The 27,576-nt window shown below is 46.2% G+C and overlaps 1 protein-coding gene and 1 long non-coding RNA gene across 4 annotated transcripts in view; one reads left to right on the top strand and one right to left on the bottom strand.

The window, feature by feature from the left end:
* Positions 1-27,576, bottom strand: part of KCNMB2 (potassium calcium-activated channel subfamily M regulatory beta subunit 2) — a 202,137-nt gene that overhangs the window by 69,411 nt on the left and 105,150 nt on the right. The gene's annotated exons all lie outside the window — the stretch shown is intronic.
* LOC140622346 (uncharacterized) overlaps positions 1-27,576 on the top strand; it is a 217,160-nt gene that overhangs the window by 182,773 nt on the left and 6,811 nt on the right. Inside the window, exons 4-6 of one of the 2 annotated variants that reach the window (XR_012022129.1) lie at positions 1,945-2,256; positions 2,656-2,797; positions 3,769-5,636. This is a non-coding gene — a long non-coding RNA (uncharacterized lncRNA). Of the gene's footprint in view, positions 1-1,944; positions 2,257-2,655; positions 2,798-3,768; positions 5,637-27,576 lie in introns of those variants that run through there. The other variant, XR_012022130.1, reaches the window with a different exon arrangement.

Raw genomic sequence — 27,576 nt, 5'->3', positions numbered from 1 at the left:
CCCTGGTCCAAGTACAGGTTCGGGGAGGCCTGGCCATGCTTGGAGTCTGGTCTGGGAGTCCCGCAAGGTCCTTGGTTACCCCTCCAGAGGTATCCCTCTTCATGAGAGGGCGTCCGGGAGCCTCTGCTCTGAGCAGAACAGCAACAAAGAGGAATCCATGAGCTGAGCCAGTGGGTACCCATCTTAGCTCTAGGGAGGATGAGAGGGTTTTGTTCTGATGAAACAGGGGATGCTTCGTTTTGGCCTTTGCCGTCTACCTGACATTTAGTGTAGTACAGAGTAGGGGCCCCTGAAATACCCAGTGAAAGAGTAAAAGCCTGTGGTGCATTAACAAATGTAGAGTATCACTACTTCCTTCTTTTTTTTTTTTTTAAGATTTTATTTATTTATTCATGAGAGACGCAGAGAGAGAGAGAGAGAGAGAGAGAGAGAGGCAGAGATGCAGGCAGAGGGAGAGGCAGGCTCCATGCAGGGAGCCCGACGCGGGACTCGATCCCAGGACCCCGGGGTCACGCCCTGAGCCAGAGGCAGGAGCCAAACCGCTGGGCCCCCCGGGCTGCCCTCCTTCTAATCATCGATATCACTATTCCTTTTCTTTCAAAGACTAATCCCTCTCATACCGGGCTACACAGTTACAGAAAAGACCTTCTGCTAGAAAACTGAGAATTCGTATTATAGTCATAAAGCTGAGTGGTTCAGATTTCTTTTACTTGAAGGACTCAGAGAGCAAAAAAGGCATTTCAGGTTATTGTTCCATATTTATCATGTCAACAGTTTATCAGGCATGCCGAACTGCAAAAGGCCCATTATAGCTTCATTTAATGTGAAATACTGTGTTGTTAACTTGCTGTATTAAGTGTATTTCATCGTAACCATAGTAATTTGAGAGATCGCAGTCTCTCTCCATCTCTGCTAGTAGTTAAAATAAGATCTAACTTCTATCACTACGCACATCACATGCCAGCGAATATTGACCTTCTTGAGGGTCACACGTCTGTCCACTCTAAATTAGGATCTGTTAATGATACCATGTCCCGGGTCCCCAGAAATAGGTGTTTTTACACTCTGACTAATGTTGCGTTCTCTTCAAGCAATGCCCTTTTTCTGGCCCCAAAATTCACAGTAAGACCGGTGGTCGATGAATCTGAACACTTCTCCAGCTTCCCCTTGATCCTCCTGCATTAAATACTTAAAATTTAATGCTGGAGCTTACAGCGCCACGAGCTCCAGGGAGAGAAGTAAATGAAAAGCCAACATTTGGGCTGTGGCCCTCGCAGGCTTTCGCATCGGAGCCCCCCCGCCCCCCGCCCCTCGTGGCTGCTGGACAGTTTGCTGCCTGGGCGCTCGTCAGAACTTTGTGGTCGACACGATGCAGAGGTTGGAAAACGTCGCTATTAAAGAACTGCAGTGAGCAGGGCTCTTTCGGGCCAAGTCCGTGTGCACCTGCAGAATTTTGTCAACACAGCCGGAGCCTGGGGGTTCCCGTCATTTGTGGCAGCACTTGAGAGGCTATGTTTGCTTTTTCTTGGGGAAAATTCAGAAGATAAAAAAGCTCAGCTGTTGTGAGAAGTTCTGAGCCTCTGTAGCCTTGGAGGATGGAGCCATAGAGGAGATGGGGAGGGGGTCATTGGGGCGGAGGCGGGGGATGAACATAGTCTGCTACCCCACGCGGCTGAGACAGGCTGCCATCAGAATTTATTTTTTTGTGTTTGTGATTATAAAAACTTAGAGTTTAAAAACTTGATTTATCATTCTGACACGTTTAGACGCGTACTGTAACTGCTATCCTGTGACTATGACTAGAGGGGCTGTAGCTCTGGGGAGAGGCTGTGTGTCTGGTTAGGCTGCAGCCCCCGCCCCGCCCCTTTGCTCAGCCCACGACCCTGCTCCGCGGCACACAGTGGCCCCTTCTTAAGGCCTCTCTTCTCTTTACTTTCTGCCCAGGAATCTCACTCACTTTGCAGACCAGGCTTGGTCCTAGTACTTCCTCAAGACCCCACTCCAACGAATAGGTGGCTTCCCCTGCCGAGCCCCGCACGGCCAAGGCTCGGTGCCCTCAGCTCAAGCGCCCGGTCCCCGCCCGGCAGGGCAGGGTGGCTACCTTCCGGCCAGCACATGCCAGCTCACGCCACATGCCGTGATGGGAGACGTGGTGCCCCTCAGCCGTATGGAAACAACATTGCAAAGCGTGCAAGGCCATCAGCTCAGGCCCTTTTGGGGAATCTCCCATCCCCAGCCATATGCCTGGTACTGCAGGTAGGTTTGTCTTCCTGCACACGGAGGGCATCTTTTGACAGTTCCTGCATCATACTCCGAGCTGCTCCCTCCTCAAGGGCTTTCCATGCAGGCCTCGTTGCTGTTCAGGGAGGCAGAGAGAAGAGCCTCGGGTTCAACCGAGAATATGTTAATTATGATGCTGACAAACCTGCCTTAATGGGGCGATGGGGCTTTACTGGCATCTTTGTCCCAATCTTAGAAAACTCAAACAAAGCAGACAATTAAAATTTTACTTGCATTTTCACCTTGACCAGAGAATGATGATGATGATGATGATTATTATTATTGCTATGAGTTGAATAATGACACATTAGGGGACAGATGGGAGTAGATTTTGAGGAGCACCCAATGTCATTCGAGTTATTTGTTTTGCCACAGTCACGACTCCAGAAGCATGGAATGAGCATCAGATCAGAGAGATTTTACCGTAGCCCAGACCTGAGCTTGCAGGTGCAGAACCCAGCTGACGGACGCCCCGGCCTGTGGGAAGGGAGCGCCGTGCCACTGGAGCTTTATGAATGTGAGTAGCATTCGAATCTTCCTAAACGAATGAACCTAATTTTCCTAATCGTTTACTGCAGAGTAATTTTAACGGCTGTACCCCATGAAATACATACTGACAGTGAAATCGCCTTGAGAAGGTGTTCTATGACTTCCAACGCTATGATCCCTTGGTGGAATGTAGTTTTATGATGGATATTAATAGTTGGCCTGACTCTCCTTACCAGCCCATTATGTCCATAAATCGGTGCATCTGCAATATTTAAGAAAGGTGAATTTGTTAAAACTTAGGTTTATTCCTTCACATAATGATCTTTAGTGCTGGACAGGTGTTTATTAATTATGCAGTCGTGCTGAGCGTCTCCGCAATCCCTGGACAACCCTCAATGTAGCCTATGAGCTGTGAGTTGGGATTTACAGGAGAGAGATTTAAATCACTTGTAAGGCAAGTTCACTCTCTCAGCAGGCACCGACTGGGACTGGTGGTTGGCTGTCAGCCTGACCCCAGCTAGGCTGGAGGGCCGGCCAGCAGGAGGAGGATGCAGGCTGGCTCTTAAAGGTTTTGCATTCTCACAGTTGAATGAAAGGTGTGGACCCTTTGTCCCAAATCAGAAGCCGCAGAGAATATCAACACCTTCCCTTTTCAACCCTAGCCCAGATGCAAACAAAGCCTTGGAGGGAGAAGAGCCTTCATGGAAAGAAAGCCCCGTTCTGGGGGCAAACCGGAGTCCACTCAGGAGGGGAACGTAGAGCAGGAAGAATGGATGGGGATAGATTTGATGAGGGTGAAGAGGCCCTTACAGAAAACGAATACAATCAAGGGGAAAAGAAAAACAAGGGTTGTCTCCCTGTTTCTTCCTTCCTTACTCCCTGGGCGGGCAAGTGAGCCTCCACTGAGTTTTTACTATGCACCATGCACTGTGCTAGTTTTGCACACGTGCTGCTCCGATTACTTCTTACGATGGCCCGCTAAGTTGAGTCCATTTTTAGGGAACGGCTTGTGACTAGAATGGGTGCATAAGGACCAGCACACCAGGATGCAGTGAAGAGGATGTTACACAAATACAGCTTATCTGGCTCCAGACACAGATGCCAACACCTCGACTGCAAATTCACAAGCAGGTTCACTCATTCGTTTAGCAAATATGGAGACCCTAAGATGTGTCCGGCACTCAAGACTATTGCTCTCTCATTTCTTTGTTTTTAGGCTTTAGCATTAAAGCCTAAAAACAAAAACTCTCTCTCCTTGCCTTTTGCTTCGTATCCTTGTAAGTTCCCCTAAATGTGTCACTCGTGAAGGATTGAGGATGATGTTGCATCCCAGGTCCACTGTTTGGGGAGTGAAACGTTTTGTTACGCTGAGCCTCTGATTTTCCTCCTATAAAGTGGAGAATGGTAAGACTCTGACCTGGCGGTGTTGGGTGGTTTAAACGAGGTAATACATCTGAGAGGGTCCGCTGGGCAGATGGTAGGTGCTTAGCATAGGCGCGCCCGTTAATGTGTCCGCAAGATTCTTTTTGTGCAGCAGAAGCTGATCCGGACACGTCTCTGGAGAACAATAGTCCTGCTGATGGTGATGATGATGGTGAATAACGACGAGGAAAATCCTTAAAAACAGAAGGGCCAAGCTGGCTGCCTAATCATGTGTTTTGTGTGGTTCACCCAAGGTCGAGAAAAAGTAGTTGCCGATATTTAAAACGAGACGACTTTGTATAAAAACCACAATTTTTTTGATTCTCTTGGAAAGTGGGAAGACCTCAGGAGGAGGTTGGTGTTGCCACATTAACGGGGGCCGAGCAGTGACCTATGTCCTGGTGCGGGTCTGGTTTATCCCTATTTTGTTAGGATAATTAGTGGTAACACGCCCTTTTCTTTCTGGTTTGGACCATATTTTATGTGCTCCCCTCGCCTCCAGGGTGCTATAGTGTCTGTCCACTTACCTCGACTGCCTGTCACTTTATGTGACCCGCCTGCCCCGCTGAGCATTTGAATTTGTGACCTTTTTTTAAGGGCATCTTACTCCTCTTGACTTTGTTTCAATAGCATACTGCTTTCCAAAGGCTGCGTCAGTTTGGAGGTCGGGAAGATTTAGCTTCTCTCCCTCTAGAAACTACATTCACCAATCACTCTTGAATGCAAGAAAAGGGTAATGTCCTGTGAAGTGGCACCTGCCCTACGGAGAGCTTCCTCCGGCCTTGGTAATTCACTGGAAAATTTGGTCAGACCCAGACTGTCCAACTAGACAATTCATTTAGCTCTGCAAGGAAAAAAAAAAAATCTGGAGTCATCCCCCAGAGGCCAATTCATTGAAACATTTAAGCAGTGGAAATAAAATATTATTTCCATGGCAATCCAATAATGGCCGGGTACTGTTATAGAGCTCCTTTCCTTTGACATAGGAGTCTCTCCTTCAGCATGCCGCGTGGGGTGGGCAGAGATGTGTTTTTATGTCTAGTTTTATAGGTAAAGAAGCTGACTGAGAGGTTAAGCAACAGAGCCCGATGTCACATAGCCCCTGAGTACAGAAACAGGCTTGGTCTTCAGTTCTAATGAAGCTCCTGCATCCCCTCTGCTGCAAAATGCATGTGTGCACACACTGCTTTCATTTTCTAAGGATATTTCTGTAATCTAGAGGCCCCTTTTACACACACACACCACTTATGGCCTAGTTACATATCAGTTGGTCCCTGGGATACAAAATCTATGACCTCGCCATTACGCTCTGCATGTTGAGAGCTGGGGCGGCTCAGTAAATACTCATTGTAGGCACACCATGGGCTGCATGCGGTCGCTCACCTCAAGACACTTACAGGTGAGGAGGGGAAAGGGACATTACTCAAATAATCACAAAATATGTAATTAGAAGTTGTAACTGGGTGGCTCGGCGGTTGAGTATCTGCCTTTGGCCCAGGGCGTGACCCCGGGGTCCTGGGATTGAGGCTCCCCGCATGGAGCCTGCTTCTCCCTCTGCCTGGGTCTCTGCCTCTCTCTGTGTGTGTCTCATGAGTAAATAAAAGAAATATTAAAAAAAAAAAAAAAGAAGTTGTAGCCGGATGGACATTACAGACAGTGTCTGCCCACGGAGGATTTTGCATTCCAGTGAAGGAAAAGGACTAGGAGTGGTAAGAGGGCACAGGGCAGAGGGTGGGAAGGGGGGACCAGTAGGGTAGATCTACTATGAAAAGAAAGCTTTTCTCAGCAATTGAAATGTGACTTAAGAGCTAAAGTGGGGCTGGGGGTCTAAGCAGAGGAAAGAGGATGTGAAAAGGTCCTGAGGCAGGAAGAAGCCCGTCTTATTGGGAGAAGTTGTAGCTAGAGCTCCGACAGGGAAGGGGGGGTGTTTCAACCTGAAGCTGCCGGTCCATATCCAGATCACATGGGACTTTGGGGCCGTATTAGGATCCTGGTCAGTGTTCTGAAGGCAAAGAAGAATGAGTAGTAGTTAAGCAAGGGAGCAGCAGGATGAGATCGGAATTTTGAGAACCTCAGTGTTGCTGATATTTTAAAGTACAAGAGACTGAGGGGGCAGGGCCAATGTGCATGTGCACGTGTTATAACGCTGGAGGGGCTGGTGGCTGGACTGGGGGTGGTGAGGCTGGAGCGCAGACTTGGGGTGGGGCTAGAGGCAGTGTCAGGGGGACTCCAGGCTTCTGCCTTGGGTGGTGTTGGTGCCATTCATCGAGTGTAGGGGTGGAGAGGGGAGGAGCTGTGGGGAAGGCGGGATTAACACTAAAGAGTTGATACCACTGGTTTGTCAGCAGACGAACGTACCAACAGAAACACGTGTCTTCTGATCTCACGGGGGGAACACGTTGCTGCCAATTTGTGGCCATTGAGTAGATAAACATGTACTGGCACCTACTTGGGGTTTTACTAAATATCAGTATTGTCAGCAGCTTGTTATTTCCTATTAACAGCGTCTTCAAGATGAGCATCTTGGGTTTCACTGGCAAGAGTCATGGCACTGGGGATCCACTTAAAAGAATTTTAATCTAATTCTGAATAATCCTATCACGTCCGAGCTGCCTTTCCTGACATTACCCTCAACCCACATCTTATGTGCGGGTCCCTTAAACCATTATGCAGAAATCTGTATTTTTTTCCCCTCGTATTAAACCGTCATTGTTTTCTGTTTCCATCACTACTTTGAAGGCTTCGTGAGGGCAGGGACCAAGCCATACCCACGTTTGTTTCCTAGCGTCTGGGACATGCCTGCACGTGGGATTCACACTGCAGAAGGTTGTTGAGTGACTGTCTCAGATCGTGGACAAGTTTTATATTTGTCACTCATTTGTCGCAGTTTGTCCCCACTTTGTCCCCACCGCAGTGACTGCAGGAGCACTTTCTAGGAAGTGGCGAGGAGGAGGTCTGAGACCTACACTGAAATATTTCAAGAGGCAGCTCAGTGAGTGCAAGGAGAAGCTGTGTTAGCAGCTTGCAGCGTGCACGGGTGCTCAGAACCATTAGTGGCCTGACGCGGGGAAGGGGTGCAGGTGAGGTCCCCACGGTGCCGCCGCGACGCTTTGGGACTCGGGGCGGGAGAGACTGGGCCCGGGTCTTACCTGAGCTCTGCCCTTTGATGAAGCAGGGAGACAGCCTCCCGTGATTGTCCTACAGGCCCCTTTTAACCTACCTGGGGTGACCTACTCATTCGTCACAGGGCGTGGTTTGGCACCTCAACGAATTCAAAAGATGAAACATTCTTGTTTAGTTTGTTTTTTAAAAAAATACTCAGTATTGTTCCTCTCCCTGACTTTCCAACTTATCCTTGACAATATGCTTGCCGAAGTTCCACGAGGGACCTGCAGGGTGTGGATATCCAAGGGGCTCTCCGAGAGCGGGCGCTATGAATGTCGCGCGGAGCCACCGCACGCGGGCGGCCCGTGGGCAGAGGTGAGGGGCCTCCGGGGCTGGCTCGGGCTCCGGTGGCTCGCGGGGACTGGTCCTAGACATTGGCCTTCAGCCGCAGAACGGCCAAGTCCAGAAAGGAGACTACAGGCTCTGACAGGGAAGACAAGAAAGCCCAAGTGGCCGTGATGGACGGAGCCTCAGTCTAGCGAAACAAGAGCAGAATTTAGAAGCAGCCCCTTCTAAGACGCAAGCATCCGCGTGGCCCTGTGGCCTTTGACATGGTGGGTTCTTTGGGATAAGCCATCTTTTACGTAACACTGAGTTTTCCTACGTGGCATGAAATGGATATTTCTACTTAATTGCTTTTATTAAATGAATGCTACCGTCTTTGCTATTCTGGAAAAGGCATTTGTTTGGTGTCGAGAGCAATGTTGGGTTTGCAGCCAAGCCCTGTTATTCACTGGTCTTGCACCCTCAGGTACATCGTGAGTATTACGAGGGGATTGTGGAACGTGTCAAATGTGCAATAGATTTTATTTGTACTCACATAAACATCTTTTGGTCATAATTGGATCATCCTTAATGGCGGATACAGCAGTATTTTGCAAGTATTTTCTCCCCCATGTGAGTTATTAAAAACTCCTTCCTTGCAGTTGCCGAGGTCCAAAACCTTGACCCTCAATTTCTCTCAGATCCCACACTCAGCTGGTCAAGACATCCCGCTGGCTCTACTTTCAAAATAAAACCGGAATCAACCACTTATTACTGCCTCTCCTGCTACCACTCCTGACCGCAGCTACCATCACTTTTTATTTGGATTACCACAGTGCTCTGGGGCTCTGATTTCATTCCAGAATCATCCACAGAAGCCGGATGGTCACTTAAAAATTGAAATCAGATCGTATCACCCCTCTTCTCAAACCTTCCATTGACCACCTATATAATCCAGAATAAAGGTCAAAGCACTTATAAGGGCTGACAAGGCCAAGTGTGATTTGTCTTCTCATGACCTCTCTGACATCCTCTCCTCTTGATCACTGCTCACATCAAGTGTCTTGAGTATTTAAGGTTCCGGTCCAAGTGCCTTGAGTATTTAAGATATGCCTTGTCTCAGGGCACGGACTGTTCCTTCTACTGAAATTACTTTTGTTTCGGCTCTTTATACGGCCAACTTTGTTATCTGCTTCTAAAATGTCACCTTCTCAGCAAGACTTGTCCTGACCGTCTTCATTGAAATTACAAACTTCTGATGCATGCCTCCTCAACTCCTTAATTTACTCTTGCTCTATTTTTATGACTTTTTGTTATGGAAAATTCCAAACATATACAGGAATATAGTACAATGAAACTCCAAATATCACCCAATTTCAACGATGATCAACTATGGCCAATCCTGTTTCATTTACCCATATCCACGACTTCTTACCTTACATTATTTTGAAGCAAATCCAAAATCCTATAATTTCACTTGTTATACAGTCCCTTGTCATTTTTTATTATTCAGAATTTTATTTTTAAGTACTATATGTATTTTAATATGTGCACATGTGACATATTTTATGTACATAGGTTAGGTGGGTGTTTAAGGACAACGCAAAGTGTCTACTAGAAAATTATAAAGTGTAGAACTCCAAAACTCATGTGATTACATTTGCTATACAGTCAATTCTCATTAGTTGGGATCCCTGGGTGGCGCAGCGGTTTGGCGCCTGCCTTTGGCCCAGGGCGCGATCCTGGAGACCCGGGATCGAATCCCACATCGGGCTCCCGGTGCATGGAGCCTGCTTCTCCCTCTGCCTATGTCTCTGCCTCTCTCTCTCTCTCTGTGACTATCATAAATAAATTAAAAATTAAAAAAAAAATTCTCATTAGTTGTGGTAGTTTTGTTCTACAACGTTGCTACAAATACTGAATTAGTAAAAACTGAACCATTGCTTTTAAGGGAAACACAAGATTAGGATTCTAAGAGCACCTGGTCACGTTTTTGCCAAGCAGTCAACACACAACTTTGTTTATGTGTGTTTCTATTTAGAGACACCTTTTTAAATATATGTTGTTGACTCGTTAACATTGAACTCACAGCCCACGGTGCTATAACTCATGCCCGAATGAAGGAAGCTTAATGAGATATATATTTTTTCTCCATATGGTACATCACAACCTTCTTGTGCTTAGGGACACTACACAGGGCATCAGCACTATGCTTGGGGGCCATTTATTTATTTATTTATTTATTTATTTATTTTATTTTTATTTTTTTATGATAGTCACACAGAGAGAGAGAGAGGCAGAGACACAGGCAGAGGGAGAAGCAGGCTCCATGCACCGGGAGCCCGATGTGGGACTCGATCCCGGGTCTCCAGGATCGCGCCCTGGGCCAAAGGTAGGCGCCAAACTGCTGCACCACCCAGGGATCCCCTTGGGGGCCATTTAAAACTGTAAAATCACTCGTAAAAGGTACAAAAATATGAAAAATGTGGCACTAAATAGATCATGAAAAGGACACTTGTTTATAGTGATGAAAGTGAGACAAGAAAGCAGATCTTTTTGCCTTGACTTTAGTGAAAAGCTCGTGTGCATGTGACTCAACTATCTTGCCATGGTGTGTGCGTCTGTGAGTGACTGCAAAAACATTGTGAGTGTTGACTTTGGGGTTCCAATTAAATCGTGGTGTGTAAGAGAAATTGCAAATATGGAATTTGCAAATAATGAAGATTATGTTTTAATATAACAGAAAGAGCTTCTTTAAAAACCATATCACAATATTATTTCACCAAAATTTTAACAATTACTTAATATCACCAAATATGCCGTCATTGTTGCACTTGCCCAATTTTTGCTAAGTCTCTTTTAATCTATAGATTCCTTCTCTACTACTCCTTTTTCTTTCTTTTTCTCCCCCTTTCCTTTTTTTTTCCCTTGCAACCTTTTGCTAAAGAACAGATTGTTTTCCCATGGCCTGGGTTTTGCTGATTGTCCTTCGGTGTTGTTTAATATGGTCCTTTGTGTCCTGTACTTCCTGCATATTTGTAGTTAGATGTATAGGCTTAATCCGTTTCAGGTTTTGTTTGTTTCTCTTTTTTGGAGAGATTATTTTATGAGTCGCATTTTGTACTTCCATCAGAGAACACATAATGCCTGCCTCTCGTTTTGTCATGCAAAGAGCCATTGATGCTCATTTCTTAGATCATTGGTTCTTAAGTAGGGTTTTGAAGTGATTTTTCCTCCCAGGGGATATTTGGCAATGTCTAGAGACAATTACCAGCATCTGGTGGGTAGAGCTGGGGATGCTGCTAAATATTGCATAATGCACAGGACAGTCCCCCACCCCAAAGAATTATCCAGACCAAAATTTTAGAAAATGGTGATGCTTTTATTCTATCATTGCTGCTTTTTTGATTAACTGAAATACTTTTATAGAGAGAAACTTCCCTTCAAAGCTTAATCATGAGCTTCAGTTATGCTAAGTTACAAATCATACAGAAATGGCAGCATTTAAGCACAGTGGGCTCAATCTTGTCCTATTTTCAGCCAGGAGGCACCTACTCAAGTAAGTACCTGTTTTGCTCGTTTTCATTCCCTTCCTTCCTTTTTGCCTCTGTTTTCCTTCCCTCCCTCCTTTTAATGAAATATATAACTTATTTAATATATTTATTATATATTATATCTCCCCCCCATTGGAATAGGTGTATTTCTTTCTTTTTATGCTATATTTAAAATAGCATATCTAAAATAGTCTCTAGTGCCTAGTTGACACTTAAATATGTGTTCAATGAATAAAGAACATTGAGAGAGAGGAGCGTACTATCTTAGATTGTGTGATCAGGGCTAGTTTCTCTAGAGAGCACATTAATGTAAAACATGAATGACAGGGGATGCCAGCCATGTGAAGAACTGGGGACAGAGTGATCCAGGCAGAGGAAAGGTTTGACACAAAGGCTCTGCTGCATGCGTTAGCTTGGCTTATCTGGGGATCAAAAAGAGGACCACTGCGGCTAGAACAGAGTGGGTAAGGAGAAATAGTGCCAGGAAGAGTTGAAGAGGTAGGCAGGGTGAAGATCTTTATAGGCCATGGTGAAGAGTTTTTATTTTATTGTTTGATGGTAAGAGATTGGAAGGTCTTAAGTAGGAAAAGCCTTCATGCCTTCATTTGACTTCCCTTTTGAAAAGAAACGGTCTGGGCGCTATGTGAAGGAATGGCCTTTGGGGGGCAAGGGTGGAGACAAGGAAACCAGTTAGGAAGCTGTTGGTGTCCTTGAGAACTAGGTGAGCTGGGGCTGGGGGTGTTGGGAGAGAGAGAGAAATAGTGCAAATATGAAAAACTGAAACATGCATGGATTCTCACTTAATAAGTGCAATGACCTAAAATGTCTAGTAGGTTATTACAATAATAACAATGGGCAGGGTGTGCAACTTAATCATTTGTGGATCAAATGGCACATCAAAACACAGTTTTACAGCAGCACATGATTGCCATTTGTGTTTTCAAATTTTTTTTCAGTCTCTAAAAATGGTTGGGTTGTACTTCCCCATTTCCTTGTGGTTGGTTGGGCCAGTGAGTTGTGAATGGAGGTGGTGATGTGTGTCACACTGGGCTATATAGCATTTCCATATGTGTCAGCGTAAGAGTGTCTAGAGGATTCATTTTCACTGAGATGGTGAGATTGTGTCTATTTTGTCGGTTTGGGTGCCCCCCTCCCAGTGACCACAGTGAGACCCACCCCCAACCCCTGCCAACAGGCAGAGGACATGTGGCACGGATGAAGAATAAACTCCTGCTGTTTGAAGCCACTGAGATTTTGTTTTGTTTCTGTTTTAATTGCGGCATAATTTAGCCTCCTATGACTAATACATGGCGTCAAAGGCAAAAGTCTTGAAGACAGAAAAACCAAACCATCTTCCCGGAACTATACGAGAACGCCCACTATTTACAGACAATCTCTACAGCCTGTTGAAATGTACATAATAAGCTGAGATGAAGAAGAGTAGAAAGTATGCCTGGAAATGGGGTCTAAAAAATGCAACATTCTGCTGAGTGGTCATTTTATCAGTCTATTTAATAGGAAAAAGCACTTTCTGAAAGAACCTTTGACCTGGCTGAGGTCAGCCCAGCACTGGGCTAATTGAAAATCCTACCACATGAAACACAGAAGTCAGGAGAGCTGGAATCCAAAAGAAAATGACTTGAAGAAAGAAGAGATTTCAAGATCATAGGTGGTACTGGAGATTAAACAAACAAATGCAATAGAAGAAGAGGTGGGGAATTAATAAAATACCTGTCTGGACTTTGGTCGGCTTCCAGCTGCTGAACCTGACTCTGGAAGATACAATCATCCCAGCCATCTTCCTAATCAATACTGTGAGCTGGGGCCAAATTGCTTGTAGGGCACATGAAACACAGTCCAGGAGAAGCTGACGAGGCCTAGACACCGGGATGCATTTACAGTCACTTACGCTGTGCCACGCTTTGGTCAGTTTCAGTACAAATAGAGTCCTAAGGAATTTTCTTTTTTCTTTTCCTAATGTCCTAGTGTCCCCTTGGTTAACAAAGCTGACTAGAATGTGGGTTTTTGTTTTTGTTTTTGCTTTTTTTTTTTTTTTTTTTTTGCAATGATTGCTCAAGATTTGCTAACCTAGCACCAAATAGATAGCTTTTTTGCTTGTTGGTTTTTCCTACATTTCATTTCTGGGAAATAATGTGATAGGCTAGAGTAAAACACAAGCCTCTCTTTTGAAGAGTTAACCAGACGGTGCCTGATGGTTCAGTCATTCAGGTCAAAATCCTGGAGTCCGGGGATCAGGTTCTCTTCGGGCTCCCTGCTCAGTGGGGAAGGGGGGAGTCTACTTCTCTCCCTCTCCCCTCCCCCGCTCATGCTTGTGTGTCCACTCGAAGCTCTCTCTCTCCCTCAAATAAATAAATCTTAAAAAAAATAAAAAGAGTTAACCAGGCCTAAATATGCACTTACCAACACTCAGCCCCTGGATTCTCAGCCTCAAGAACAGAACAGGAGGCTAGGTAAACTTGCAGGAGATGGAGTTAGGTGCACATGATGAAACAGGCATTGCATGCCTGGGGAACTTTCCAGAAGTGGAGAAGTTTGGTAGAAGTTGAGATCCCAAGTTTGAAGCACATTTGACGTGGTTTTTTTTTTTTTTTTTTAAGGTAGAGGGTATCCCTATATAAAATGCCATTTCAAGGAGCAAAATTGCCCCTGGGGGTGGAGGCAGGCATCCTCCTGCTGTTAAAGTATAGCCAGTGTAGAGGGAGAACTCAGCCGAGAGATCGCTGAGCCCCCCACACATGGTGTGATAGAGGCTACTGGTCGATGCCACTTGCACGGAGCCGACAAGCACACAAATTCATCCCAAAGTCAACCTCATCTCTTTTGCTTCTTAAACAGACGGCACTAGCATGATTCATAACTTGGCTTAGAAATAGTCATTCATCTGATGGTGTCATGGGAAACATTGCTTGATGCCTTCTCCCCGACACTCTGGTGAAAAATAAGCAGTTGCATTTCCTTTCTGCAATTTCTCCCCTTCTCCTTGGCCTATCATATTTCCCAAAATAACTTCACTGATTCACTGGAAAGATTTTGTGGATACAAACATGTCTTTAATGTGCTTTGACTGCTGGATCTAAAGATACGCATGCCGTGAGGGTCCACGTCCGGGTGAAGTCACCCATCTTTATTATGCCTGATTCTCGTTCCATCTCTTTAATGAAAAATCACAGGCAGGAGACCGAGTGGAATGAAAGCGCAACGTTAATATGCATCGTCTTGGTCAAAGCCTGTCCCAGAGCCAGGTGAGAAGTGATGGCCCAATGGCCGTTCCGTGGGGCGTGTGAGTGAATCCATCAATAAGCACACCCACGGGAGAGTCATTCCTACTTTCAAGGCACTCACAGTCTGTCGCAAGAAATAGGCGAGGAAGCAGATGGTGTCGTGCTTCTGAGCAGTGGGATGTACCTGTTGTCAGCGCGCCGTGCGGAATGTGGCGGGGACTTACACAAGGGGCGTTTAACATCCGTGCCCCACTGGGCCATAACCGAGCGCCGCTAAGTGGCTTGAAACGACACCAAGCATTATCTTACGGTTCTGTAGGTTGAAAGTCCGACACAGGCGTCATCAAGTCAAGTCTAAGGTGTGTCCGTGGGGCTTCTGGAGAGAAACGGGTGAACCGTTTGTCCTTTCCAGCGTCCCGAGTTCGTTCACATTTCTTGGCTCGTGGCTCCCTTCCTCCACCTCGAAAGCCGGCGATGGTGCATCTCTCTGACCCTCCTCCCTCAGTCACATCTACTTCTGACTGCAGCCAGGAAAGGTTCTCTACTTTTAAAACCTTATGTGATTAAATTGGGCCAACCTGAATCATTCAGGACCATCTCCCGCATCTCTATTAACTATCACATCTGCAAAGTTGCCTTTACCTTATGTAAGGTAACCTATTTTTTGGATTCCAGGGATTAGAACACGGGCATCTTTGGAGAGCTACTATTCTTCCTATTACAGTGGAGAAAGAGAAAGTGAAGGAAAGCCTCCTACAAGAGGGGATATTTGATTTGGGTTCCAAAGGCCAAATTGAATTGTCAAGGTGAATATGAGGGATCGGGGGAGAAGAGGAAAAGAGGCGAGAAGGGAGACATGAGGAAAAGATTCTAGGCTGGATGGAACCTCAGCTTAGGTGGGGGAAACACGTCCTGGCGTGGATTCAAGGTATCATGAAAGCTGTAATTGATATTCCCTTGGTCTTTCCAAAAGGTATGGGACTATTTCCTATTACCTCAATAAACCCCTAAACATTTAAGGGTTTTGCTATTATTAAATTACTAATTCTTGTTTAATTAGCAGCCCAATGAGGGAGGCAGATACTAGATATTTTTTAATGAATATTGTTTGGTTTTAACTTGCAAACCAGTGGTCCCTGGCCAGGACAACAATGAAGGGGTAATCATAACCAGATGAGAAAATTGAATAAAAAGAGAATTAGAGCTTCAATATGAGAGATAGATAATATGCCTTTTCCATTAATTGTGGGAGAAAGACTAATTATTAAAAATAGAAATAGTGACAGGCTATCGTCTTGTGCTGTTGGCTCACTATCTCATATCATCGTCAGCATCCATTTTATGTTTGTGTAGCAGCTTCTACCTGCAGGCAACTGTAGAAGCGCAAACCAATAATATATTTGAAACTCTATTTCATAAGAAGACAAGATAGAACAGACTCTCATCCATTAAAATAACATCAATGTTCTTCAGATTCAATGTAAATGATTAGAAAATATCTAGAGAAATATTTGAAGAAGAAAAATCCTGTGAACCCGGAGTTCTATAACCATTGAAAATACCCTTCAGGAATGAAAGTGAAAAAAAAAAGTTTCAGGCAAAGCAAAACCAAAAGAATTAGAAAATTAAATTATTCAGAGAAAAGAGGGAAACTTGGGACATCTGGAATGAGGAAAGAATGACAGAAATGGTAGGTAAAGTAGTCAAATGATATAGGTAGGTTAAAAGTAAAAGATTAGGAGATGATGCACCATGCAATTATTAATAAAAAAAAAACCTAGAATGGCTATGTTCATATCTGGAAATGTAGCTCTTTGAGCAAAATAAGTTACCAGCATAAGAAGCAGCGCATTACATCATAATAAGAGAGTCAATTCACTAAGAAGGAATAACGGTTCTAACACTCACATACTTAACCACCAAGTTCAAAATACATGAGACAAAACTGATATAGCCGAGAGGAGAAATGGACAAATTCACAATCATAGTTAGAAATTTCAAACTTTCTCTCTCAGTAATCCACAGAAAGAAGAGACAAGAAATCAATAAGGACATAAAATATCTAAACAATATTATCAACCAGTTCAATCCAATTGATGTTTATAGAACATTCCATCCAACAACAGCACACGAAGTGTTCTTTTTTAAGTGCACAGGAGAAATTCACCAAGATAGATCCTACTCTGGGCCAAAACAAACCTTAAGGAATTGGGAGAAATGGAAATAATACAAAGGATGTTATCCGACCATAATAAAATTAAACTAGAAGTCAAGTATCAGGAAAATATCAGGAGAATCTCCAAATACTTGGAAATTTTAATTCTTAAAATTTTAAATTCTCTAAATTTTCTCTTCTAAGTAACACCCATCTGTATGCTAAAAACAATAAACCACTGATGAATGAAACCAAAGAAGATAGAACTAGATGGAGAGATGTACTGAGCTTATGTATGTATATATTAATACATAATATTATATAGTAGATATAATTATGTATATATGTAATATAGTAAAAATGTCAATTATCTCCAAATTGATCCAAAGATTTGGTGCAATTCCAGTCAAAATCCTGGAGGAGTATCTTAAAGGGACAAGGGGTCTGCTGCTAAGGGTTGTTTGAAAAGGGAAGGGAATTAGAATAACCACAACACTCAGGAAAATGAAAAACAAAGTAGGAGGAATAATACTACTGATTTTGAGATTTACTATATAAAACTATAGTAGTCGGGGCCCCCTGGGTGGCTCAGTGGTTGAGCATCTGCCTTCGGTTCAGGCCGTGACCCTGGGGACCTGGGATCGAGTCCCGCATTGGGCTCCCCACAGGGAGCCTGCTTCTCCCTCTGCCTGTGTCTCTGCCTCTCTCTCTGGGTCTCTCATGAATAAATAAATAAAATAATAAAAAAACTCTAGTAGTCAATCCACTGTGGTATTAGTGGAAGCATAGACACATAGATAAATGGAACTAATTAGAGTTCAGAAATTGTTCCACACAAATACAGTTAACTGATTTTTTTTTTTTTATAAAAAGTGCAGACACTTCAATGGAGAAAGGATTGTCCTTTCAACAGAGATGTTGAAACAAGTAGACATATAGATGGAAAAAAAAAAAAAGACCTTGCTGAAACCTTATACCATCTTATACAAAAATTAACATAAAATGAATGATAAGCCTGAACTTACAGCATTAAACTAACACAATCTTAGAAAAACACAGGAATAAATCTTTGTCACCTAAAATTAAGCAAAGAGTTCTTGCACAGGACACCAAAATTCATCAAAATTCATCATTTTTGCTTTGCAAAAGACTGTTACGAGAGTGAAAATACAAGCTATTGATTAGGAAAAAATATTTGCAAATTATGTATCTGATAAAGGGCTTGTATCCAGAATATATAAAGAGCTTTCAAAATTCAACAGTAAGAAAAGAAAGAACTTTTAAAATGAGCAAAATCTTAATATGTAACCAAAGTAGATCTGAAGATGGAAATTAGCGTATGAAAAGATTCAAACATCGTTAGCCATTTGTGAAATTTGAACTAAAAGTAAGACAAGAGAGCACTACACCCCCATAATGCGGCTAAAACTGACAATTCATGCTCCGTGCTTTACAGGATATAGGAAAATTGGAATTTTCATACATTGTTGGTGGGAATGAAAAATGGTACGGCCACTCTCCCCGGTACGGCAGGTCCTTATAAAGTCATGTACGCTCAGCGTATGCCCTAGTCATTTTGTTCTAGGACATTTATCTCAGAAAAATGAAAACTTACATTCACACAAAAACCTATACACAAATGTGTAGCAGATTGGTATAATCCCCGTAAATGGGAAACTCCCCAAATACCCTCCAGGCGATGAGTGGATAAACAGCTCCTGTACGTGCCGACAGTGGGATACGACTTGTCCGTAAGAAGGAACAGACCATGCCCATGACGTGAATGAATCTCAAATAAGTGCATCGTGCTGTGGAAATAAGCCAGACTCAAAAGACGACAAACTGCATGATTCCACTTGAACGTCATCCTAGAGAAGACACAACCACAAAACGGTGGTTGCCGGAGGCAGAGGTGGGGCAAGATTTGAGTGCAAAGGAGCATCGAGGGAACCCTGACCGCGGGGCAGGTCCCAGGAATCTGTACATTCGTTAAGATTCACGGAGCCGAACGCCAAACAGCCATAGTCACTGGGTGATCATTTTGAAACAGGAGAAAAAGGAAATAATTTGAACTTCAAGATGACAGAAGCTGAGAATCTGCTGCACGCCCCCCAGTTTACAATCACGTTTTTGATGTTGAACAGGAAAAAAAAAATACACAAAAACGGTGAACGTGTAGGAAATCATATGCATTCCCATTCCCAGGCCACTGGAGGAAAACGGGTTTTGGAAGCTAAAAAAAAAAAAAAAAAAAAAAACAAAAAGAAAAAGAAATCCACCTTTGGGAGGGAATAGAAGGAAGCCAAACACTGTGCGCTGCCCTCTGAGAGCAGGTGACTCCCTCCCGAGGGCCCGGAGCAGGGCCTCGCACTGGCTGTTACCGTCACCCGGGCCAGGCGGCAAGGGCCCTCCCTGCTCACGGGCGCCAAGGGCGACGGGCTCCACCGCGGCCTCACCAGGACGATCTTGACCGAGAGCTCACTGGACATGCAAAGGTCCTCCCTCCCTCGTGCCGAGCGGCCCCCGTGGGTGCAGCTCGGAGCCACACAGCCCCTGTGCAGGCCTCAGCTGCTGGAGGGAGACGCCGACACTACACAATCACAGGGGAAAGACTAGGGTGCACGTTAGGGGTGCAAGAAACTGGGCTGGGGTGGCACGTGTGTGCTCTGTGGGCAGCCCCGACGGGGAGAACCGGGTGGGCCCACCTGGTGTCGGTGCCCCTGGGGAGTTCACGGAGCTTGCTGGAGCCCGTGGAAGCTATCGGTCCCGGGGTTCGTCCTGCCGTTGGGGGCCTGTGGCCTGAGGCCAATGCACTTCCCCGCCCCCGAGAGCCCCGCTATTCTGGGAGGGACAGACCTTTACATTCCCTGGTCTGGGAAGTGCCTAGCACACAGCAGGTGCTCAATAAGTGCTCGCCGAGGAGGCTGATGGTGCGGACCTCGTAAGCCTCATAGGACCACATAAGGAGAAGGCGTTGCTGCGTTGGTGGAGGAGCTGCCTCCCCGAAGCCACCTTCTCTCCCACACGGAGAGGCTGGTTGTAGGCCTGAGGGGGCGGGCGTGGGGCGGGGGCGGGGGCGGGTAGAAGCCCCAGGCCGGGGTGGGGAGCTCTCAGGAGCCGGGGACGCGCGGCACCAGGCGGCCCGACCGGGACGGCTCCTAAACACGCTGCCGCTGGGGCCGGGCTGCGGAGCAGCTGCCTCGCCTGGGAACCCAGGTCCGACTAGATACGAGAAGAAAAGACATAATGGAAACACCAGTTTCCTCCCCTTCACGTTTCCATTTATATCCGAACACACCGTGATGTTGACACAGATGTATTTTGGGTTAGACACGTCGGAACTCGAACGGCTCGTCTTTTTTTCTTTCTTAAGTTGCTGAAATTTGCCCAAATGTAACACCCGTCCCATAATCCTGGCAAGCGGATCATTTACCTTACTCCGAAAAAGTAGTGTTTCATGTTTTTAAAAGCGATGCCTAAAGACAAGCACTGGCTCTACTGCTGCCTGTAGGGGATTTCAAGGGGCCGCTCAGGAGGCCGCCAGCACGGTGCTCGCCACCGCTCGAGCTCCCGGCACGAAGCCGGCCTTCACGCCAGCCCCGGACTCTCTCCTTAAAATCCTCTGCAACTGAAGAGAGCAGGCTGGGCCCTTCACAATCTCTCTGTAATCACCTCCGGAATCAGCAAAGTGGTCGGAGGTGTGTGTCCTCTCGTCGGTGCCGCAGAAGCGCCGGGCAGACGTGCAAAGTCCCGGGGCCAGGGAGGAGCCGGGTCAGGAGGCAGCACACGCGCGATTCCCCCACGGGGACGGTGCCTCCCTGGCCGCCCCGAGGGCACGGCTCCGTCTCACGCGGACGCGGCCAGTGCAGCCTCTGCAGCAGCAACACGGGCCACCTGCAGGCCGACAGGTGCAGACCCTGCTGGCCCGACCGAGGGGGAGTCCCGACCCCCAGTGGGGCTTGCTCCCCGGTCACTGCTCTTCCCCGCCCGTGAGCACACGAGGCCTCCCCGTGTCCCCGCAGGTGTGCTCCCCCTCTGCCCCGGTGCTGCCCCGTCTCCCCGCACCAACATGCCCCCAGGCCCCAGTCCAAAGCCACCTCCTCCATGACCCCCTCCGTGCTTGTCCCCGGGGAGAAGCCGCCCCTTCCAGGCCCTTGCGCATCCTCGAATCCAGGACACCCCGGGCCATGCCCGACAGTCTTGCTCTGCAGTGACCCCTCCAGGGAAGGACCACGACTCATCGGAACAAACACTGGCGAGCCTGAGGAATATTTGCTGAATAAATATTGAAAGGAAATGCTTTGGGGTGAGCCTGGAGGAGCGAGGGAGAAGGTCACATCCGCCACATGCCCATGCATGTGCCACCAAGGTCGGGACAATGCAATTCAACCACAATCGGGAATCTTTTCCTTGGAAAACTAACCTCACGTTTTCCTGGCTAGGAGCTATCCCGAAGGGCTCCAGGTCCGCATGGATGATAGAAAAGTGTGTGGGGACCTGCAGGGCCGACCAAAGTAATCATAAGATCGTAATACGTAGAGGGAATTTCTAGGTTTCTTTTTTTAAAAAAAAGCAGACTAAGGAGGTGGTAGAGACAAACACCCTCCAAGGCCAGGGCTCAGGGTCTAGGGCCCAGGTCGCCCTGCAGCGCTGCCATCTCCTCCCGGTGGCCCGTCGGAGGGCGCCGTGGGGCGAGGCCACAGGAGGATGTGACCTCTGGGGCCCGCGGACTGTGGGAGCTCCCCGCTGCCTCCTTCCTGGCCGGCGGCTTCCACGGCGGAGCCCCCGAGGACGCTGCTCTGGGCAGCGAGGCGTCCCTGGGAGCACCTGGAAGGGGTGGCGGCGACTGAGGCCCCTCGGGAGCCCCGGAGGCAGGTGGCCAAGGGAGCCCAGGGACCCCGCGGCCGCCAAGGTCAGGCTGGGCTGTCCTGCTGGCGGGGCCTGGCGCCCCCCGACACCCTGTCCCCTGCCCTGTGCACGGGGCCCGTCTGCAAGCCCATGGAGGCCGCGGCCTCCCTGCAGCTGTAGCCGGAGGGTCCCCCGGGGGCAGCTTGGTCTGGGCAGCTCAGAACGGGGGGCTGGGGCATCCTGGGGTTGGGGGGACCATCCCTGGGGTGGTGGCTGTGCCACTCTGTAGGACACCCTTCCTGTCTCGGTTTAGGTTTCCAGATTTGCCGGCCCGGAGCCCTAAGGTGGCCTTGGAGGACCGCGTTTGCAGCAAGCGTGGGTGACCTCAGGAGCACGTGAGTCCTTGTCTTCGTCCTCAGCTACGATGTCACTTTTATTTTGCGCGCTCGTTCCACATCCAGGTGGACCAGCGTCACGGCACCCGCGGACCTTGACTTGTAGCTCTATAACCACCAGTGACCCGAGTCCAGGACGCTCCCGGGACCGAGGTGCAGTGTGTGTCGGGCGTCGGCCTACGTCCGACAGGGAAGAAGGATAATATAGACTCAGGCGGCAGGACGGAGAGGCCCTGACATTTGCAGAGTGATCGTCGCAAGCCGAGCCGAGCGCAGGACGAGCTTCCTCCAAACGTGCCCTGAGGACGAGGCGCCCCAAGGCTCCAGTGTTGCCCTGATTGCAGGGGGGAGGCCAAGCGTTGTCTGAGACCGAGGGGCGCAGCTCATGCGAGCAACCTCCTCCCTCCCCATGGGAAAAATCCAACGGAACGTGTGTGTATATAGTAAAAGGAACACTAAAGATGAAGAATATTTAAAAACGAGGGCCCGTCTGTGCCCCCTCCCTCTCTGCAGCTGCCTTTTCCCCTCTGGTTGCTTTTAATTTCAAACATGGTGTTTATTTATTTATTTATTTATTTATTTATTTATTTATTTATTTATATTTGCCACTTGCTAGCTCGCAGGATAAAATGTGGAATTTCTTTAAATAATATAAAATACCACTTGGAACCCCAGATTGGAGAGGCAGCCTGTGCAATGGCCACGGCAGCAAGCTCTGCCCTCGGTGTTTACGGGGCGAACCTGAATCCCGGCTGCGACCCTTATCACGCGTGTGACCTCGAGCACGTCATTTGCCCGAGATCCCCTTCTCTGGGGTGGAGATGCAGCGGCGGGGCCCACGGGCTCTCATCAAGCGGCGAGCGTGTGCACACCTGACCTCGCAGCCTCGGCTGCGGCGCGCGGTCCTCAACGTCTGCCGACAGTGGTGTCTCCCCGTGCAAACGCCGCGAGCCCAGAGCCCCCACTGCTCCACCTTGTGTCCCCCCCAGACCAGCGGCCGCGCCTGAGAAACGTCTAATGGACATTCGTTGAGCCAGGGTGACACCCACGGGATCTCCGGTTACTGCGGCCTCCTCCCCTGGACTGTGCATGCTATTAATTAATACTCCGTCTCCTGGGCTAAGTTTCCAAAATAACAGGTGGATTTTTAATCAGTCCTGAGTTCCACACTTATCCACAGCATCTACAGATTAGGGCACCTGAGTGGTTGGGCCCCCTGATAAATATGCTATCTTACGATCTCCTGTTGGAGAAGAGGCCCGGCGCCAGCAGGTGCACCATCGATCTCCGGGACCGGATGGGTGCTGGAGTGGGAGCACTTTATTTTTATTTTATTTTATTTTATTTTATTTTATATTTTATTTATTTAATTTTATTATTTTATTTTATTATTTTATTTATTTTGCTTTGTTTTATTTTATTTTATTATTTTATTTTATTTTATTTTATTTTAATTTTTTTAGCACTTTAAAACTCAGAGGCGCAGCAGAAGAATTACCATCCCAGCAGTGACGTGGGGAGCGGGCGAGAACAGTCCCTGCTCACGGACACACTGGCGAGCGTCTCGCCTGGTCCCCCCAACCGGGGAGCCGATCTGCCCTGGTCCCCATCACTACGCTGCGTGTCCAGGTGTGGAGCCGGGGGTTCAGGGAAGCTAAGTTTCCTAGGGAACCCTAACACGATCTGAAAAGATGTCCTCTTATTCCCAAACCTGCGCTCTCTCTGTTAAATCTAGCCTGGCGCATAGAAAATTTTCAGTAAAAAAAATAAATAAATAAAAATAAAAAATTAAAAAAAAATAAAATTTTCAGTAAATGGCAAATATTAAAAAAGAAATAAAATAATAGACTTCACTTCTTTTGACTGGCCAGAGATGATCGTGGACGTGATGCTGGGCCTGTTCTTCATTTTAAGTGGAATTTTAGACCTTTTCTGAGGATTTGGTCTTCTCCAGCTTTTGGGGGGTGAAACTGGGTTCCTGGGAAGAAAGGGCTTTATCGGCCGGGGGATTCCCCGCGGCCCCGAGTGAAGCTAATTGTGCGGCTGGGCTATACTGTGTCCTTCCCACAACCCGCGCCAGAAGCCCCCGGACGCCTGACGGGAGGCTGCACGGCGGTCCCGCCCCGACCAGCAGTTCACCACTTAAGGGTCAGGTCTGCAGCAGAAGAGATGGTTTTGGCTCTAAGTTTGCTGTTTCCTTTTAACAATTATTTCAGACACACTATGTCTAAGCAACAGTCCAAAAAGCATAGGAATGAATAATTTTTAAAAGGAAAAAAGAAAAAAAAAACCTACTATAGAGAACTATAAAAAGCTCTTTTTTGTTTTTTGGTTTTTTTATTTTTATTTTTATTTTTTGGTCTTTCCCTAAATATAACCCGGAGCCCTTCTGGGCCGTGTGCGTGCTACGCGGGCGTGTGTATCTGGAATGATGCTCAGACACGTGGCCAGTGGATTGTTTCCCAGAACTGGTCGGATTGGGACCCCGCTTGCAGGCTTGCAGGCTCAGACTGGGGACAGGCATTCTCCGAGACCTGGGACCTTGGCCGCATGGGAAAGGGCCTCCGTGTCAGATTAAGGACTTTGGGGACGTGGCCCAAGGGGAGTTTGTGCTACCTCGGATCTGAATTTGAAAAAGGGAAAAGGGTGGTGGCCATTGGTCCCTGGAGCGGAGCTCCAAAGGGGAAGAGGCCTGAGACGAATAGAAGGGAAGGGAGGAGAAGGGGGTAGGAAGTATCAGAGAGGGAGACAGAACATGAAGACTCCTGACTCTGGGAAAGGAAATGGGGGGGTGGAAGGGGAGGAGGGCGGGGGGTGGGGGTGACTGGGTGACAGACAAGGTGTTTTTAAGTAAAAGTTCTCACTTTTGTGAAAGGAGAATGTTTGTTTAGAGCAGCTCTTTGCAAGAGAATTTTTTTTTTTTTTTGAGAATGATGGCGATGCTGTATAACCCGGGACCGATCGGTACGTAGCCCCAAAAGGCTCCAACTGGACACTTGAAATATGGCTACAGAGTCTAGGCTGCAGAATTTTAAATGTAATTAAATTCATTTAGCCTCACCTTTGGGTGATGCCCAAAACATTTTGTGAAAGGCAGAAACCAGGGAAGAGATGATGTCTTATTAGGTGAACTTTCTCCCCGGGGATGGCCACCGCTGTTCGGAACCTTCAGAGATCATTGTTTGAGACTGTAATTTATATAGAAAATTAAACAATTATAGAAAATTAAACAATTATAGAAAATTATAGAAAAAAAGGGCATGCCATTTTTTAAAATTATAATTATACATTTTAAATTATAGAAAAAAAGGACATGCCATTTTTTATAATTATAAATTTTAAATTATAAATTATAGAAAAAAAGGGCATGCCATTTTTTTAAATTATAATTATAAATTTTAAATTATAAATTATAGAAAAAAGGGCATGCCATTTTTTTTTAACCATGGTACTTGAAATCTAAGTGTTTCCCATGGAGGATGGAGATTTTAAATAAAATTACCTAAGTGTTGAAACCTAACTGTTTTCCATGGAGGATGGAGATTTTAAATAAAATTACCTAAACATAAAAGCACTTCATCAACTACTAACGCTGTATTTCTCAAATTCCAGCATTATAAATTGAAAGGATTCTCTTCTCCAGGGGATGACATTCATTAGTCGATAAAGAAAAGCGTTTCTTTTATTGTTGAGGAAATACACCTTAGACTCTCCTCCTGAATATTCCTTGGGCCTTTAACACTCTGGGAACGGTGTTGATTTATGCCATCAGTCAAATCACCCAATTTCTCACTTTAATATCTTATAATAAATGCTTGAAATTACTCACAGATTACTTCCTTTTGAATTATTCAGTATTTGAAAAAGAGCTTGGGTCTCTAGCCAGCAGTGGCTCCCATGGTAGAGCCAGGATTTCCACATTCACGTAGTAAACACACGGTCGCAGGAACAAGGCCGGCGGAGGACGTTTATGCCGTTCGCGTGACTCTCAGAGCTAGCATGACCCACGTATGCTGTGTTTTCCCGCAACTTTTGGCCCAACATTAACTGAGTACCATTAAAGGATAAGGCTCTTCCTCCCCCCTTGATGAAAACGCTTGTATTCTTCGTAATTTTCAACCTGAATAATGGACTTGAATGGCTGTTGTTTTTCTGGGCATCTGAAAGGGATTTTCTGGGGTCTCCACGTGACCACCTGACTGAGGTGATGAGCTGGAAGACAAAGGGGCACAAATGGAGAGCTAAAATATCTCCCTGTCCTTTCTCTCTTTCTTTTTATTTATTTATTTTCCTCCCAAGCCACATCCTCTCTGTTTTCCGAGAGCTTTAGGAATAGTGGAATGGCAGAAAGCACGTAGGCCAATCCCAACTTCAAAAACATCTTGGCCCCGGGGCCCTGTGCTCAAGTCCCGCTTCCTCTTCTACAAAACAAGAATACGGAGCATCCGGTAGACACGGAAACGTCAAGGCTTTGGTACCCAGCATACGGGAGCCCCGTAATAAATGGTCATCAATGTTATTGGTCAGACTTCATGGTCACTCTCTTTATCTCTGATCCTCTATCCATTTTTGTTTTCCTTCCTTTTTTTCCTTATTTCTTTCCTGTTAATGTTAGTCATCCGTTTCATATTCCTCTTGGCTATCTTAAAACTTTATTTTTATTTTTTTTAAAGATTTTACTTGTTTATTCACGAGAATACACAGAGAGGAGAGAGAGAGAGGCAGAGACACAGGCAGAGGGAGAAGCAGGCTCCACGCAGGAAGCCCGACGCAGGACTCGATCCCGGGTCTCCAGGATCACGCCCTGGGCTGAAGACGACACTAAATGGCTGAGCCACCCAGGCTGCCCTATCTTAAAACTTTAAAGGAATAAGGAAGGCTATTTGAATAATTAAGTAGCCTTCATCCCTTTCTTTGTCTAGATTTCCTTCTTCAGTTTGCTAATAGTCCTCCCTACTAACTAGCCCATCTCTCTCTATATATTTTAATATAATATATATTATATATTTTATATTATGTATTTATATATTTTAAAAATATTATATATTTTAAAAAGATGGTAAATTTGAAGATACCACTAGGATGAAGGTACTTAATATATTTTTTTCCCTTTACTCTTGCTGAAGTATCCACTTTATGCCAGGCCCTGGGGATGGACACCTGCAGTAAGGAGGGGGTGTGAGGACTGGGCGCCCTATCTCCGCTGGCTTCTGTGAACAGAGCTTTGACAGTGATGGGCTCAGACTAGGTTCCTATCCCTTGATTAACAGTTTTCAGCACTGGTACTTACACGGAAATAAATGCTATTAGAAGTGTAAAGAATATCACCGACTAGATCTATTTTTGCTTTGAAAAAAAAATCACTTAGGACGTAAGCAGCCTTAATTGCGTTTAGATTGGCTGTTCTGGTAAAGTCTTAGAAGGGGAGGACGCTTGCCTCATGTACTATAGTTGAGTGGGGCTCAGCTTCACATTCACCCAGGCAGACTCTCTAACCTTTAGGATTCTATTTTAAGAGTATTTTAAAAATATGAGCGACTTCTTGGGCTCCTTTTTAAACATTACTTTTTAAGAGGACATGGTGATTGAGGGTGAGTTGGAAAGAGAGATGAGCTCTTGTTTCTCCTATTTAGTGCTTTGCTGAAGTATCTCCTCTGTCTCTTTTTACATCTGCTACATTAGGATTGGAAGAGCATCGAGAATTCTCATGTCCTTGAAGGAAGTGGTCACGTAATGACACGGAAAATTTCTTCACGTCTTTG

The sequence above is a fragment of the Canis lupus genome, chromosome 31 (genome assembly GCF_048164855.1).
Source record: "Canis lupus baileyi chromosome 31, mCanLup2.hap1, whole genome shotgun sequence".
NCBI lineage: Eukaryota > Metazoa > Chordata > Mammalia > Carnivora > Canidae > Canis > Canis lupus.
The sequence above is the reverse complement of the archived record's forward strand: the minus strand, read 5'-3'. Positions and strand labels throughout refer to the sequence as shown.